Source organism: Arachis ipaensis, chromosome B06 (genome assembly GCF_000816755.2).
Source record: "Arachis ipaensis cultivar K30076 chromosome B06, Araip1.1, whole genome shotgun sequence".
Taxonomy (NCBI): Eukaryota; Viridiplantae; Streptophyta; class Magnoliopsida; order Fabales; family Fabaceae; genus Arachis; species Arachis ipaensis.
In genome coordinates this window covers 91595165-91607534 of record NC_029790.2, presented here as the reverse complement: position 1 = coordinate 91607534, position 12370 = coordinate 91595165, and positions in this window count along the sequence as shown.

The following is a 12370-nucleotide window of genomic DNA, read 5'->3' as shown; positions in this document are numbered from 1 at the left end:
AACTAACTACCCAAGAATTACCACTAAATGTCAGATATTATGACTCTAGTATCCTAGGAACTCAAACTACAAGCCAAGGTGGGAAAATCTACTCAAATCCTAAGGTTGGTATTTTCACAAACACCTTGTATGCATAAAAGTAAAACATGGAAAATTGCAAAGTAAGATGGAAAACTATAACTAACTATCAACAAAACCAAACATAAACAAGCAATCAAACATAAAAGAGGCATGAATCATAAAATTCATCAATCAAAACTTCAAGAAACTCAAAATTGCATCTATAAACAAAGTAACTTGAACCAAAAGGAAATGAAAGTAAAGACAATGTAATTAAAGAGGAATTAAGGAATACTTACAATTAAAGATGATCAAAATCCAAATTTAAGCTTGCTATAAAATGCTACATAAACCCTAGGAGAGCTCTCTACTCTACACTACTCCTACTCCTAATACTATGAAAAACTTGTAAAAACTAAAACTAAAATATGCTAAAGCCTAATGCCTTCATATGTGTTGATACCCCCTTCATATAGCATCCAAATTCAGCTCAAAGCCTTCAAAATTTGGGCCAAAAGCCCCTAAAATACGCGCAACACGTGTTTCATTAATGCAACCACGTGCAGGGACCTGTGCGAACGCACAGACGTGTGCGTCCGCACACTCGGCTAAAAGTTGACCTTCAGATGTGTACTTTTCCTTGTTTTCTTCATGTTTTCTCCCTTGTACATGCTTTCTTCTATTTTTAGCCATCCATTCTCACCTCTAAGGCCTGAAATCACTCACAAACCATATCACGGCATCGAATGACATAAAAGTGGAATTAAATTGCTCATTTCAAGCACAAAATTGCATGTTTTCACATTTAGGATCAAATTAGGGATAAAACACAAAAGTATGCTATTTTCTTGCTTAAGTGTGAGTTCATGTGCTAGAATCCATCCAATTTGAGTCAAAATATACCATCAAATATGGACTCATCAGTTAGCAACCAACTCAATAAGATCAATAGTTTCCTCTGGTGTCTTCTTCATGTGCAAAGAAGCACCTGCAGAATGATCTAAGCGCATCTTAGACATCTCACATAAACCTTCATAAAAGATATCTAGTTGAGTCCATTTAGAGAACATGTCCGAAAGGCATTGCCTGGTCAGTAGCTTGAATCTCTCCCAAGCTTCATAAAGGGTCTCACCATCTTTCTGTCTGAAAGTTTGAACCTCCACCCTTAGCTTAGTAAGCTTTTGAGGTGGGAAAAATTTAGTCAGAAATCTAGTGACAACCTTGTCCCAAGTATCCAGACTCTCCTTGGGTTGAGAATCTAACAACAGCTTTGCTCTATTTGTCGCAGCAAATAGGAAGAGCATGAGTTTGTATACCTCATGATTCACTCCATTAGTCTTCACAGTGTCACAAATCTATAGAAAAATCAGAAATAAACTGATTTGGGTCTTTCTGAGGAAGTCCATCATACTGACAATTTTGTTACACAAGAGTAACTAGCTGTGGCTTTAGTTCAAAGTTGTTTGCAGTTATAGGAGGCACCACAATACTTTTGCCATAAAGATCTCCATTAGGAGCAATGTAAGAGCCAAGCACTCTTCTGGGTTGTTCATTCCCATTCGGATTTGCCATATTGGCATTAGCAGCATTATTATGATCCATAGTGGACTCTGCAGCCTTGTAAAGTCTTGCTTGTTGCAAACGCCGCCTTAAAGTCCTTTCAGGTTCAGGATCAAAGTCTAAAAGAGGTTCCTTGTCCCTATTCCTACTCATAAACAGACAAAAGACAAGAAAAGATGGGATTCTCTACATTAGAGTGTAGAAAATTCCCAGTGAGGTAACCTGTGTAAAGAATTAAAATAAAAATACTAAATAAAATAAACACTGAAATTTGAAAATTCCTATTAAAAAGGACAAAAAAATTCGAAATTATTAAACCAAATAATTAAGAAAAATTAAAATAAAAATAACTAGGGGACACCAAACTTAATTTCAGAAATTAAGGAAAAATAAAGCAAGAAAAATTCGAAATTTTAAGGTGCAAAATTAAATAAATTTAAAGCTAAAACGCCTAATCTAAGCAATCAAACAACTAATAGTTGTCAATCACAGTCAATCCCCAGCAATGGCGCCAAAAACTTGGCGTAGAATTTAAAGTCCACAAACTAACCGGCAAGTGCACCGGGTCGTACCAAGTAATACCTCAGGTGAGTGAGGGTCGATCCCACGAGGATTGATGGATTAAGCAACAATGGTTAAGTGATTTACTCAGTCAGACAAACAGAAAAGGGTGTTTGAAGGTTCAAAAGCATTAACAGTAAATTCAGAATATCAGAAAGCAAGCCGTAAACAAGTTGTGAATAATATATGGAGAAACAGTTAAGGCTTTAGAGATATCTACTTTCCGGATTAACTTTTCTTACTAACTATTTTAATCTTGCAAGATTTAATTCATGGCAAACTATGTGTGACCAAACCCTAATTCCTTAGACCTTTTTAGTTTCCTCTAAAATTCATCAACCGCCAATTCCTTGGTCACTTAATTCCAATTAGAGGGTGAAGTTCAGTTCTAGTTTATATGTCACCAAAATCCTAATTACCCAAATATAAGAGGATTATATGTCACGTATCCCGTTAAGTCCAGATAATTATTAGAAATTTAGGAGAAATTGTTTTCAAGTTGTTGTTCAAGTAAAGAGCTTTTCCAAGTTATACAAGAACTCAATTAGAACCAAGGCCATACTTCCGTTCCACCCAAATTCATAAAATAAAGAACGAAAACAATTCTTGAATTATAAATCAGTACATGAATTAAAATAGAAAAATAATAGTATCAATCCATACAATAGACAGAGCTCCTAACTTTAACAGTGGAGGTTTAGTTGCTCATGGTTCAGAGAGAAAACAAGGATTCTCAAAAACTGTAAATTGCGGAATGAGGTAGTAGAGAAGAGAAGAGCCCGAATGGCTGATTTTTTCCCTTTTATATCTAATCTTAATTAATGTAAATTATATTTCCGAAACTAAATAATATCTTTTCCTATTTTTAAATAAAATAAAGTTTAATTAGAATTCAAATATAATCTCCGTGCATCTTCAATTGATGAATGGGGACCACTTGCTTCGTAGGAATGCACGCCTAACTTGGAATGGAGCTACGCCTTACTTGAGGGATTGACGTTGGGGATTTTTGCCAGTAAAGAATTTCATAAAAAATAGTCGCGTTGTAGATATAGTCTCTAAACTAACAGAAATCCCTTTCGTGCAAACGTTTTGGTTGTCACAAGTAACAAACCCCTTAAAAATTGATAACCGAAGTATTCAAACCTCGGGTCGTCTTCTCAAGAAACTGCAGGGAAGTATGTTCTTATTATTGGTTATGGAGATTGTAGAATTGGGAGTTTTAAGAATGAGGGACAAATATGACAGTTGATTTAAATAGCAATTAAAATAAATAAACAAATACTGTAAAGCAAACTTTTGGCAAGGTATAAGAAATTGGAAGTCCAGGCTTAGTTATTCTTATCAACAACAATGAAAGTCGAATCTTAATTCCACTTAGTCAACCTTTACTAAAGCAAAGGAAAGGCAAGGGACTAATTAGCTTGATCTTCGAATCCTATTTATTTCCTAAGAAAAGGTTGGGATTATTGAAGTTCAATTCAATTAGCAAAGATAACAGTTATCAATTATGTTGAGATAAGATAACTCCTGAGTTACTGCTTTCTTAACCAAAACCAAAAGAAGAAAAAGTAAAATTGCTGGAATAAAAATGCCTTCAGATGTAAAGCAACAATAGCATAAATTAAAGAAACCAATCATGAATTGAAATACCTCAAATAACATTAATAAGTGAAATTGTAATCTAACATGAAGAGTTCATAAACTAAATTGGAAGAATAAATAAAAATAAAAAACCTGGGATTGAGAGTTACTCCTAAAACTAAGAGAAGTCCTAAATCCTAATCCTAAAAGAGAGAGAGGAGAGAACTGATGCACATAAACTAGTTATGCTACGATTTAGGAAATTGCACGATCGGCAAGTGCACCGGTTATCGTCGTCAAGTAAAAACTCACAATAGAGTGAGGTCGAATCCCACAAGGATTGGTTGAGTGAGCAATTCGGATTAGAAGTGTGTTCTAGTTGAGCGGAATCAAGATTTGAGATGAGAATTGCGGAATGTAAAATTGGCGGGAAAAGTAAATGACAAGAAAATTAAATGGCGGAATCTTAAATTGCATGAATTAAAGAGCAGAATGTAAATTGCTGAAATTAAAAGGGAATGGGGGTGATTGCAAGAATGGAGTTGCAGAATGTAAAGAGAAAGTGGAAATCAGAAATGGGGAATTCATTGGGTTTAGGAGATATTGAAATCTCCGAATCAAAACATGTATATCTCTTCCTCAACCAATGCATTCATTGAATTTTGCTTGGCAATCTTATATGATTGGATCCCAATTCCTTGGCTCACCAATGCTCTCTAAAAACAAACAAATTCCCAATCCCTTGGTTTAAATGTTCATAAGAAGAGATGATGCTTGATCACTGATTATACCACACAATTTCATGAACCACAATTTGGTAGGATTACATGTCACAATATCCATCCAAACCCCAATCCAATTCACTGTGAGAAAGCTTCTCTAGCATGAATCCTCCATTCCTTTCCCAAGGCTCCGAAGGATTCCAAGTATGGGTAGTTTCTTTCCCAAGACAACTACTCAATGGAATTAGATCGAGAAGCTTTCTAACAAAATTCAAGAGAAAAGATTGAAGAGGAAGATAAACTATTATTGATTCATTGAATTACAATAGAGCTCCCTAACCCAATGAAAGGGGGTTTAGTGAATCATAGCTCTGAATTCAATTACAAAGAAAGGGAAAACTAGCTAAAAGTGAAAGTCCAAAAGTCCCCTCTAACTTAACTTCTATCCTATTTATACACTTTCTATATTGAGCTTCAGTTGTGCTTCTTGGGCTTTGAGGCCTCTCCTTGCTTTCCTTTTGCCTTGGGTTTATGATCCATAATCTTGATGAGGTTGTTGATCCAAATCCTGTAACATTTATTGAGCCAACTTAGTAATAATCAAATAATGACACATGACTCAATAAATTGAAATTTCAAACTCATCAATCCTTCAGGCCCAATCCCATAAACCATGATATTCAATTGGGTTTCATACCAAAGTAAATTTAAGTTAATATTTGTGCTCAAAGACTAACTTAAATCACAATATTTTTGGCCCAGAAACCTTTTCCAAGAGTGGCGTTTAAGTTGTAGTTTAAGCTTAAACTGCAGCTTAAACGCCAGACACTTCCAGTGAGGCCTTTTGTAGAGGCACGTTTAAGCTTCAGTTTAAGGTTAAACTAAAGCTTAAACGTGGAAATGGAAGAAGGTAGCCCTGGAGAGTCATGTAGTCGAACACGTTTAAGCTTCAGTTTAAGGTTAAACTGAAGCTTAAACGTGGAAATAGGAAGGGCAGCCCTGGAGGTCGAACACATTTAACCTCCAGTTTGAGGTCAAACTGGAGGTTAAACGTGGAAAAGGGTGGAGGCATACTGGAGGTCGAACACGTTTAACCTCCAGTTTGAGGTCAAACTGGAGGTTAAACTTCAATCCCAGCATTTCTTATCCTTCATGATTTTTGGCGTTTAAGCTCCAGTTTAGGCTTAAACTGGAACTTAAACTCCACATGTGATATTCAAGCTTCCTTTATTGATTTTGTTGCTTCCTTGCTTAGCCTGTTCTTCCCTGAAATCATCCAAACAATTGCATCAAAGTCTTGCAAAATTTCATGAGAAATCTTCCATTCATAGCATTTAAGTATTATAACTAAAACTCATGGAATATGCATCAAAATCATGTTGTTTGGATGGTTCATTGCTTTGTTCTTCATTTAACCATTTTTGGTTACTTTAAGCTCAAGAAAATTCATAAAACAACTAAAACTAACAGAAAAATGCTAGTGAAACTAGCCTATGATGCCTTGGCATCAAGAACCTCTCTCAAAACTAGATCTAAAACATGAGAAGTGGAAATTGGCGAGCTCTACTTGAATGGATGCATTCCTTCACTTCATAACCTCTGGTCTATGCCTTCTGGACTTAGATTTGGGCCAAAAAGGGCTTCAGAATTCGCTATGAGCGTTTTCTGCAATTTCTGGTGCGCAGTCTCTGTCACGCGTCCGCGTGGGTCACGCGGTCGCGTCATTAGGAGCTTTTCCTTGCCACGCGGTTGCGTCAGTCATACGGCCGCATCATATGTGTTCTGCTTAAGGCGCGCGGTCGCGTCAGTCATGCGGCCGCGTCGCTGCTGATTCGCGCTTGGCACGCGATCACGTCGTCCATGCGATCGCGTGGATACCAGTTTCTTCAAGGACTCCATTTTGCGCTTTCCTTCCATTTTTGTATGTTTCCTTTCCATTCTTTGAGTCATTCCTGCCTTAGAAGATCTGAAACTACTCAACACACTAATCACGACATCGAATGGAAATAAAGGTAATTAAAATAATTAATTTTAAAGCATAGGAAACATGTTTTTCACATACATCACTGACAAGAGAACTTTTGCGTGGTCTAGAAATTTGCGGATAAATCCTCGTTGCAAGTATAGTTTCTAAACCTTCAAAAGTCCCTTCGTACAAACGTTTTGGGTGTCACAAGTAACAAACCCCTTTAGAAATTGTTAACCGAGTATTCAAACCTCGGGTCGTCTTCTCAAGGAACTGCGAGGAAGTATGTTCTTACTATTGGCTATAAAGGCTGTAATAGGGGTTTAGAAGATGAGAAGCAAGTAATTTGAATAACAAGTAAAGTAAATGGCAATTAAAATAAATAAATACTATAAAGCAGACTTTTAGCAAGGTGAGAGAAGTTGGAGGTCCAACGTAGTTATCTCTCTCAACTATAATGAAAGTTGAATCTAAACTCCACTTGATCAACCTGTACTAGGACAAGAGAAAGTCAAGGGACTAATTAAATTGACCTTTGAATCCTATTTATTTCCTAAGAAAAGGTTGGGATTACTCAAGTTCAGCTCAATTAGCAAGATAACGATTATCAATTATGTTGAGTTTAATAAATGTTGAGTTACTAAATTCTTAACCAGAACCAAAAGGGGAAAAAATAAAATTGCTGGAATAATAAAAATATCCTTAGATGGGAAGCAATGGTAACTTAAATCGAAGAGAACAATCATGAACTGAAAATACCTCGATTATCATTAATTCAAATAACAGTCTGTAACATGGAAGGATTCTTAAATCAAATTATAATAATCAAATCAAATGTTGGAATAAATAAATAAAAGTAAAACTAAAATAAAAGAACATTAAACCTGGGATCCAGGGTTACTCTTAAAACAAGAAGAAATCCTAAATCCTAAAAGAGAGAGAGAAGATCTCCCTCTCAACTAAATTTAAATCATTAAAAAGTAAAATATGCGAGCTCCCTTTGAATGGGTGCATTCCCACACTTTATAACCTCTGGTCTATGCTGTCTGTACTTGGATCTGGGCCAAAAAGGGCTTCAGAATTCGCTGGGGGTGTATTCTGTAAATTCTGATGCGTGGCCTCTGTCACGCGTCCGCGTGGGTCACGCGGTCACGTCATTTGGAGCTTTTCCTTGCCACGCGGTTGCGTCAGTCATGCGACCGCGTCATATGCGTTCTGCTTAAGGTGCACGGTCGCGTCAGTCATGCGGCCGCGTCGCTGCTGATTCGTGCTTGGCACGCGATTGCGTCGTCCATGCGATCGCGTGGATACCAGTTTCCTTAAAGCTCCGTTTTGCTTTCTCCTTCTATTTTAGTATATTTCCTTTTCCATCCTTTAAGTTATTCTGCCTTAGAAAATATGAAACTACTCAACACACTGATCACGGCATCGAATGGAAATAAAGGTAATTAAAATAATTAATTTTTAAAGCTTAGGAAACATGTTTTTTCACAATATGACATAATAAGGAAGGGAGAGTAAAACCATGCAATTAATGTGAATAAGCAGGTGAAGGATTGTATAAATCACTCCAATTAAGCACAAAAGAACTCATGAAATATGGGTTTATCAACCTCCCCACACTTAAACACTAGCATGTCCTCATGCTAAATCCAAGGTAAATAATTAAGGTTAAAGTGATGGAATGTCATGCAATGCAACCTAATTTAAATGCAACTACCTAAATGAATTATGCATCATGCAACTCTAATTTATTCACTCATATACAAAGCTTACATGTAGCTAAGTTAATTCACATTCTCAAGGAGTCATGTATATATATAGCCAACCCTTAAATAATAAATCATTTTAGCAAATGAGATGGGAAAGAAAACATTGTACAAACTTGCAAAACAATTAGTAAATTTAAGCACAGATATATGTTGATGAGTTATTGAACCCTCACTGGATTTTTGTGTTTACTCTCTAGTAACTCAGTGTTTATTGGGTTTATTCACTCTATTTTTCTTTTTATTCTTACTTTCTATAGCTTTGTTCTTCATCTAACCAATCAACAATTATAGAATATAGTCATACCAAAAAGTCATGAGGTCTTTAATTGAGGTTGTAATGGGGTCAAGGTAAGGGTAAGGATTTTATGTATAGGGTCAAGTGAGCTAATAAGTGAATCCTTAATCAGACTAGGATCTCACCTAACATACATATTTAGTAAAACAAAAATTTCTTTACCTATTTTCCCATATTATCCCACTTATTGTTACATGCTCATGTTTCACTCTTTATTTTTATCCCATGTGCATTATTTTTATTTTGCATTGGGAAATTTCTTTTGTATCCCCTTTTATTCAAATGCTGAAAAAAAATAACTTTCTCTCTCTCTTTTTTTTTTTTAATGCACATGGTAATTGAATCACTTAGATTTTCTCATGAGCATGCTTCCCAAATTTTATTTTATTCCTTTTAACTTTTTCTACCTTTTGTTTCTATCATCCATGTTCGCAAAAAGTTTCCCACATTTAACTCTATTCATGATTTTCTATCTTAAGCTAACCAAGGATTCACTTGGGATTTTCTTTTGTTTTTCTGCTTAAGACTAGTAATTTGGCTAAATAGAATAAAGGGGTTTTAAAAGGCTCAAGGGGGCTAACAAGGGTGATGTAAAAGGTAGGCTAATTTGGGGTGAGTGAGCTAAAATCAAATGATGGCCTCAATCATTCTCTTGGTATGTATCTATTCTATATTCTATAATTGGACATATAGATTAAAGCAAAGGAAAGAACATCAGAATAAAAAGAAATGTAACACACAGAAATGAAATTATGGTTTGAATGCAACCATACAATTTAAGCTCGAGACTCACAAGCTGTGTGTTCTCTAACTCAAGCATCATATATCATTTATATATTGTATGCAGGTTTAGTTAAAAATTCCCATTATTCTCATAAAAAAATTATTTAGGGTGGCTTTTAAAGTTTTAATGTTCCTCCTTGATGAAATGTTGTCAGCTTAACTACATCATGTAATGCTATATACAAGTTTTGTGGATTTAAATCTGATATGTTCAATTTCCTAGCTTACTTCCTTTTTATATTTTTCAATTTAAACTATACTATCTTATGCTAAAAAGGATAAACTATACTAATTAATCTACTAATAAATCAGAATTGCAAACTAAACTAAATAACTAAAAATATGAACTAAAGATGCAAAATGCAGAAATAGAGTAAAAATACATAAAAGCAATGTACAAGTACTCAGAAAATAACAGTAAAAGAAAAAGAGAAAAATACAGAAAAATATCCAAAATAAAAGAAAAAGTATGTAGTGGTTCACCAAAATAAACGCCAGAGATGGCGACCTCCCCACACTTAAAAGGAAGCATCGTCCCCGATGCTCAATCAAGTCGGGTGTGAAGGAGTGTCATCACTGGGAGGGATGGTAGCTGGAGTCTCAGTGGTGGTGGTGGTGGTGGGCTGAGGGTCTGGCTGCTGTGGAGGAGGTACTGACTGGATCGGGATCTCAAGATCCACAGCCTCAATCTGATGTGGGACCGCTGCTTGTGGTACGGCAGGTGCTGCCTCCTGGGGATGGGTCTCTGCCTCGGGGGCATCCGCCTCCTCCTCAGATGCCTCGAATGGTGTGTCGGGCTCGGAGAAGATGTCACCGGATCGTATCATCAGCTTTAGGTGCTCATAGCACCGCTTGTTGCGACGCTCCATCTGGTCAAGTCATCGGAACAAGCGGTGCACCAGATGATAGACGGGATCTGTGGCAGGTGGAGGTGCAGTGGTGGTAGCAGGGGTAGGTGGTGCAGCAGTGGAGGAAGAGGGTCCAACAGACTGTGGGGCTGACTCATCAGTAGCAGTGAATGGTGCTGGTCTGTGGCCCAGGGCTAAGAAGTTCCGGCTGTGCGGAATGATCTTCCTGCAATCCGCCGCTGGTGGTCTCTCATCGGCATCCTCCCATGGCACGTCAGCTCGACGGCCAAGCTGTGTAACTAGATATGGAAAGGGGAGGGTGCCTCGGACGTGGACCCTGGCCATATAGTGCCGAATGAAACGTGGTAGATAAAGGTCCTTACCCTCCAGTACACACCAAAGGAGGGTGATCATAGTAGTCGGGATCTCCGTCTCGTGAGTACTCGGCATCACATAATTACTCAAGATCTGATGCCATAACTGAGCCTCATCGTTTAAGTATGCTCTCTTGATCCCTCTAGGCATGGTAGTGTCCTGACCCATCTCCCAAGGAATTTTCGGGTCGAGAGCTATCCGTGCCTTTACGGCATCCCAATCAAACTTCATCTGGCGCATGTCCTCTTCAGCCTTTGAATAACCATCAGGCTGATCGGACTTGGCTGGGAGCCGGAAAATGTCCTCTAAGGCCTCTTCAGTGACCAGAATTTGTTTCCCTCTCAGGTTCACTGCATCGAGGGTAGTGAGATAGTAGTTGTAGTAGAATTCCCGTACCCAAGATGAATTGACCTCTGTCAGTGTTCTCTCCAGAAAGAACCAGCCCCTCTACTTAATTTGCTCAGTGGTGTATTGCTGGAGGGCTTCTGGAATCTTCAGAGTTCGTTCCAGGTATAGATTTCTGAAGTTTGCAAAAGCCAGGTACCTCAACTCACAGTACCGGTTTGCAAATTTTATAGGATCAGTCGCAGGGAGCAGCTGGTCAGCTTTTTCCTGCTGTGTGAAGTTCTTCTCCCGCCATGAAGAATCATGCATTAGAGCAATGATGGACTGGGAGGAATCTCCTCTCTTGCGCTTACCAGTAGCCTTGCCTTTTCCTTTCCTCTGTGAGGCAGACATCTTGAAAAACAGAAAATCAGGATATGGATAAAATAGAAAAGAAAATAGGCAATTAAACAAAGGAAACTCAAAGCGGCAAAGGAGAAATAGAATAAGGAAGATGAGTAAATGAAATGTGATTGAATTTATGTTAAATGGAAAAATAATCAATATGCCATGTTTAGAAAGTTAGAGGAAAGTGAAAATAATCAGAAAAGAGATTAAAAGTGTTAGTATGGTTAGAATTTGAAAAAGAAGTTAGTAAATAAAATTAGGGAGTTAGTAAAGTGCGGGTTAAAGTAAGTGACATAGAAAAATTACATATAACAAGGATTCACAGGTAAGAATAGAAGTACTCATAATCGAACAAGGAAAACAGGGTGATGCTGATTCGAATAGAAATAAAGAAAGCAAAAATTGGAATCAGTGAATCACAAATGCAGTTTATCAACCAGGAAATCAAAGAGGATAAGAAAGTCTGCCATAGCATTCATGAAATGGTTTGGGTAAAGCAGAGTAAAACAGAGTTCAGAAATGCCAAACCAAAACATGAATGAAAAAAAAAAATTTTTTTAAAAAAAATTTGGGCAGCATTCTGGCTAAAATTGGATTATCCCAGAAAATAAACAGCAATCATAGCAGTTCATATGAATTTAAAAACTAGCTGCAGTTACCACAATGAATAGAAACAGGAAAGTTTGGAGTAACAAGCAGCAATTGCAAGAAATCACAACATATGAACGAGGTCACAGGAACAGCAAAATTGCAGTTATGATAAAACATAAACAGGAGCAGTGCAAATAAAAGGACCTAGATCCACTAACCAGAGCCTAAGCTACCTAACAACCTAAAAATCCACTACAGCATGCATATCTATCTATCCTAATGATGAACAGAAACGGAAAAAAGTACAGAAAAAAAAATGACGAACGGATAAAAGTGGGTTGCGTTTTGCGGAACCTGGTAGGCGGAAGGGGTGGAACGGGGAAGAAGGTGGCTGCGGCGGCATCCGGCGCGGTGGCAGCTGATGGGGGCAGTGGCGGCGAGGGTTTTGGGTTAGTGATAGAAGAAGGGGAGTGCGGGTTCGCGACTGATAGGGTTCACGGGCTGGGGGGTTATATTTTCGA